Below are 4,763 nucleotides of genomic sequence, written 5' to 3'. Positions count from 1 at the left end.
ACAAAATCACATACTAAAAATTTATGTTTTGGAAATATTTTTGGTATATTATATACCGATTTTAAAAAAAACTCTTCATTTTTCGTGCAGACATCTATAGGCTTCATTTTAATTGTTCGGTGATTTGAATTATTGTATTGATTTACGAGATAATTGATGTTATGAATCCACTTATATTTACCCTGCATACTAAACATTTTCCACATACGATTTTTTAATGTTCTATTAAAGCGATAATGATAATGATTTATGTCAAATTTATCCATTAATTTCCTAAAAGTGGAATTAAAAAATTCTTTCCCATGATCTGACTGAATGTTCTTGGGTGTACTTTTACTCTTTTTATACCCGTTACTCGTAGAGTAAAAGGGTATACTAGATTCGTCGGAAAGTATGTAACAGGCAGAAGGAAGCGTTTCCGACCCCATAAAGTATATATATTCTTGATCAGGATCACTAGCCGAGTCGATCTAGCCATGTCCGTCTGTCCGGATGAACGCTGAGATCTCGGAAACTATGAGAGCTAGGCTATTGAGATTAGGCGTACAGATTCCTGAGCTTCTTACGCAGCGCAAGTTTGTTTCAGTAGACTGCCACGCCCACTCTAACGCCCACAAACCGCCCTAAAATGTAACTCCTACAGTTTTGATGCTAGATAGAAAATTTTAACTGAAATGTATTAGTCTTGTCAATACCTATCGGTTGACCAAAAAAAAATTTTGCTACGCCCTCTCTAACGCCCACAAACCTCAAAAGAAAAAAGCTATGACGTCAGAGCCAGACAATGCGAAATGTTCTTACGCGTGTATGTGTGTGTATGTACCCTGCAGTTCCACAATTGAGTTAAGCGCCCAATCATCACGAAGCCGACTGCGACGTCGGCAGAGAAGCCAGCGACGCCGGCAGAGCTGAGCGCAACGGCGGCAAAGCGACGCGCTCTCAGTCGGGTCCGCAAAGAGAACGCACAAAAAAGTAATTTTGGGCTCTCCCTCTCTCGTCAAGTCTCAGACGAAAAAGTGCGCGTGATGGGAAGGAGGCCCAGCAACTAAAATATATAGACTTTTGTGCACCCTTGCCTTTTGAATAATGCGACATTTGTTCGTAAATGATAAAAGAACCATTTAAAATAAAAGGTTTCTGTTTTAAAATATTTGTATTTCTTAAACAAATTTATAGGTTTATTAATATTATTTAATAATATGTGAAGTTTTAAGAATATATTTTTATAAACCGATTTGCATAGTCGGATATGTCTATAAATACCCTGCTTTTATGTGCAAGATGCATAGACCAAACGGGACATGCCAAAAAAACAGAACAACAACGGATTAGCGGAACCGTTGTTGTTGTTGCTTGTTGTTTTTCTGGAAGGCACGCTACTTTTTTCGTCTTTTTCACTTGGGTTTACTTATATGAAGGAGTTAGAATTGCACGCAATTAAGGTAGTTAAATAAAATAAACCAGTGGTTTAAAAGTGATACCTATACGATTCTCAGGTAAGTCTGTCGCAGACCAATATTTATTTAATCAGTGAGAGTAAAAACAAGTTAAAGTATATTGAAAAAATGGAAAATAGAAGATTCCCAAAAAAAAAAATAGCTGTGAAAAATATTAATTTTTGACGTGAAAAACAACAAACGATGCATATAAATAAACAAATTAATGAATCTGTGAAAAAATTTGAAAATCTTATTGAGTGATAAGTTCCTAGGGACCAAAAATATGAGATGTTCGGTTTTATAACTTATGATTTTTTGTATTAATAATATTAAAGCACAATTTTTATTTTTGTGTAAGTCATGTTCGTTTACATGACTATTTAAATAAAAATCTCAAACATCTCTAATTTTCCGTCCCTGGAAAAGTGGTATTTTTTCCGCATCTGCAAAATAAATAAACGATTTAATAAATAATAAAAAAAATACATAAATAATTTTTTACAACAAAATAAAATAGATCAAGTGACCGAAAACAAAAGTTTGCAAATTTCTTCTCGATATTTTATTAATTTTCTTATATTTTTAGACAAGGCTGATGGTAAATCTATAAAAAAAATGGAAGGCTAAGTCGTTCCATCTTAAGCATATTATCCGAGGAACTTGTTCTGTCCCACAACTTGGAGGGGGGCAAAACAAGAAGAGGCTCAGACTACCCAAATTTCGCCGTGCCCTATTAAGTAAATTTTTGTTGAGGCTGAAAACTATTGTTTGTAAGTTTAATTTTTAAAAGACTTCTGGGATTTTTACATTGAATGCCAAAGATAACATTTCTTTTATTATAAATATATCTTACAAATAACGATTATTTTCGGTCACTCGTTTTTATTCTCGTCTTGTTTTATTTTTAAAACTAATTTTTTTCTAATACTAGATGCAATCGCCCTGGTGGATCCCTCGGAGCCTCCCGAAAAGGCGCTGCAGAAGGCAATGCGGTGCGTTAAAAACTTGAGTTGTACCAAAAAAAAGGCAACGCCGGCACCAGATGCTGAGAAGGAGGTGCCAGCGACCCCGATAACACCGGAAACCCCCGAGCTCAAATTTTAAAATAAACAAAAAAAAATAAAAATTACAACTGAAATTTTATTTGCTGCTAAGCGCTGAAAGTGCGCTTTTTCGCTGCTTGAATGAGCGCTTAACGTGTGCTGAATGTGTGCTTTTACCGCTGCTCAATCGAGCGCTCAAGAGGGTGCTCAAAAAAGCGCTCAATGCGTGCTATTTTTTGAGCACTGATGAACCCTAGGACATGCCTATGTTAATTTCAGCACATAGCTCCATACAAATTGTGCGCTCATTGAGCGCTGAGTGATGAGCTTTTTGCAGTGATTGAGTGCTCAATAAGCGCTGAATGGTACTGCAGGGTAAATACCCGCGTGTATACATTTTTACGGGGATCATTTCCAAAAAATCTCTTAAAAGAATCCATAATAAGAGACAACCTGATAGGACCATGAATTTCTTTTTACTAAATTTTAAACACATGTGTCACCACTACGATATATTTCATAATTGGTGTTTTCTAAGAATACAAACAGCTTAAATAAATTATTTAATGAACATCGAAGTGGAAGTTTTTTCTTGTGTATTCTACAATTCGTAAAAAAATTGAGTAGTTGAGTTAAACTTCTTCGAATATCTATATCGATTATGTTTGTTGATAAATATTTGATTAAAAAATTCTTTTTAATTTCACCACGAACAAGAACTGTGTGATACTTATTGAGTGGTGTGAGTATTTCTTCAAGACTTGTGTATGGAATACCTCCAGCTGACCAATCCAATCAGTTTACGTTCTGCTGGTTAAGGTGCTGCTGCTTAAGAGCTCCATTATCCAATTCTTTTATGTTATATGGCGGTTTGAAATGGAAAAAATTAGGTATAACAGTTCCAGCAGGCATAAACGCCAGCTCCTTAACGAAAACTTGTTTGTTGTTACCAAGTACATATTGAAAATCTACTATAATGCTTGAATTACGATATACTGTGTTCATCATTGGTTGAGATTTTTTAATCAACTGAGGGTGTGCTTGCTAGGGCTTTCTCCTTTATATACCGGTAAGACTAGAACATATTTACAGTTTATTTAAAGTAGTCTTACCTGATGGACATGTGTGTAACTAAAAGAAATAAAACTTCTCGAAAGAAACAGGACCACGAAGTCATTTTTGGATTCGAGTATTATGTTGTTCATAACTTAAAATTGAAATGTGGTCTGTCAACTACTCGAAAATTTTTGCCGATGGTTTGGATGCAGCAAAGTAAAAATAATTTCATTGGATTTGACAAAGACGAATGGATGCAACTGCTTACGGATAAGGAATTTATTCAGTTGAAACCTGATGCCTGATACAATTATTGATCATCCGTGCTTGCACTCCATAAAATGTAACTTTAGATTTAGGAAATCAGATAATCAGTACGTTTTTGTGATTAATCAGTATGGTAACAAAATTGAGTTCGATTGTGAATCCTGGAGATCATTACTAAGATTATGCATATTTTTTACTACATTTTTATGTTGGAACTCCATATTAAGACAACAAGTAATATATCTTTACAATAATCATATTATTCCTAAGTGTGTATCTTTACAAAATTTTGATATTCAACTATCTGATTTAGAAAGTACCTATGATAAGGATGTGCAAATAGATTTAACACGATTATGTTTTGAAATTTCAAAAAGATGCGTTCAGAAATAAAAAGGGATGTTCTTGTATATAAGCAAGCATTATTGACTAAGCAACCATCGTCATCAAATAAAAAATAACACTAATAAATCAACACCTTAAGATGAGCAAACAACAAGTTGTCGATGAAATTCATAAGGCAGCGCGAAAAAACTTTATACGGCGAAAGTTTGTTCAAAACGGGATAAATGACACATGGCAAATTGATTTAGTTGAAATGATACCGTTTTTGAAAGAAAATAAGGGTTTTAGATATTTACTGACCGTAATTGACACGTCAAAGTGCATACGCCGAGGCAGTTAAGTCAAAGTCTGCCCTGGATGTAGCAGAGGAGCAACGAAATCTGTTTTTAACATGGAAGAACGCTATAGTCGAGTAGCTCGACTATCAGATACCCAAAATTTAACAAAAAATATAACAAAATTTAAAATAAGTTAGCCGAGCACTTTGTTCTCTCTCCATTGCTCTCATTTCTCGGCGCAGTTTGCTCTCTCTGAGCGCCGGCTGGGCTTTTTTCTTTGCCGCTAAGTTCGGCCGGCAACTACCCTGCAGTTCCACAATTGAGTTAAGCGCCCA

General features: G+C 35.0%; 1 long non-coding RNA gene across 4 annotated transcripts; it reads left to right on the top strand.

Annotated features, from left to right (window-relative positions):
- Positions 1–798: 798 nt before the first annotated feature.
- On the top strand, positions 799–2,571 carry LOC139353658 (uncharacterized). 4 transcript variants are annotated; one of them, XR_011604874.1, is made up of 4 exons: positions 799–972; positions 1,177–1,496; positions 2,026–2,209; positions 2,371–2,571. It is a non-coding gene; the product is annotated as an uncharacterized lncRNA (long non-coding RNA). The 4 variants fall into 4 exon arrangements; XR_011604875.1 differs by lacking the exon at positions 1,177–1,496 and having other exon boundaries at positions 801–1,133; positions 2,026–2,176; XR_011604873.1 differs by lacking the exon at positions 1,177–1,496 and having other exon boundaries at positions 802–972.
- The last annotated feature ends 2,192 nt before the right edge of the window (positions 2,572–4,763 follow it).

The sequence above is a fragment of the Drosophila suzukii genome, chromosome Y, assembly GCF_043229965.1.
Source record: "Drosophila suzukii chromosome Y, CBGP_Dsuzu_IsoJpt1.0, whole genome shotgun sequence".
In the NCBI taxonomy this organism is placed as follows: domain Eukaryota; kingdom Metazoa; phylum Arthropoda; class Insecta; order Diptera; family Drosophilidae; genus Drosophila; species Drosophila suzukii.
The sequence above is the reverse complement of the archived record's forward strand: the minus strand, read 5'-3'. Positions and strand labels throughout refer to the sequence as shown.